The sequence below is a fragment of the Ceratosolen solmsi genome, unplaced genomic scaffold (assembly GCF_000503995.2).
Source record: "Ceratosolen solmsi marchali unplaced genomic scaffold, CerSol_1.0 scaffold11, whole genome shotgun sequence".
Taxonomy (NCBI): domain Eukaryota; kingdom Metazoa; phylum Arthropoda; class Insecta; order Hymenoptera; family Agaonidae; genus Ceratosolen; species Ceratosolen solmsi.
This window is the reverse complement of record NW_011948416.1, coordinates 7,898,763-7,899,372: the sequence shown is the minus strand read 5'-3', so window position 1 is coordinate 7,899,372 and position 610 is coordinate 7,898,763.

The window sequence follows — 610 nt, the reverse complement described above, 5'->3', positions numbered from 1 at the left end:
AACAATCCAAATTTGTACGCTAGACCGAAATTAAAGATTTTCATTGGTTACTTTGTATTCCATTGGTACGGTAGATTTTCGTGACCATTGGAATTTAGCCTGAAATTGGATTCTAGAGATAGTCGATATTTTGATAGCGTGAGAGCGGATTCTTCGAATTTTTAAAATAAGAGTAATAATTATGGAAATATTGGCATTGAAATTTATTCTTAAAAGCATATTATTAAGTAATATCAGGAGTCTGTGAATTTATAGATATAGATATAGATAATATAGATTCCTCTGGGATTATTTAATTTCATTAATTATAAGAGCCTGTGATTGTCAATTGAATAATTATTGAATATCACAAATTTGGATTTTAAATGCCCAAGTTATGTATTGATTTGGGACATAAGCTAAAGGGATCTTTTAATAAATTATAAATGAGATGATAATCAATTATGTTCGAATAGAGCAATTTATTCTTAATTAGCTTAAATATTGAAATTCGTGTATGTACCTACCAAGTGTATTTTACTTAGTTTGAAATTTGGATTACGCGCAGAAAATTAAGGCAAGTTCATTTTTTATTTTTATTTTAATTGTTTTTTTTTTTTTTTTTTTTTTT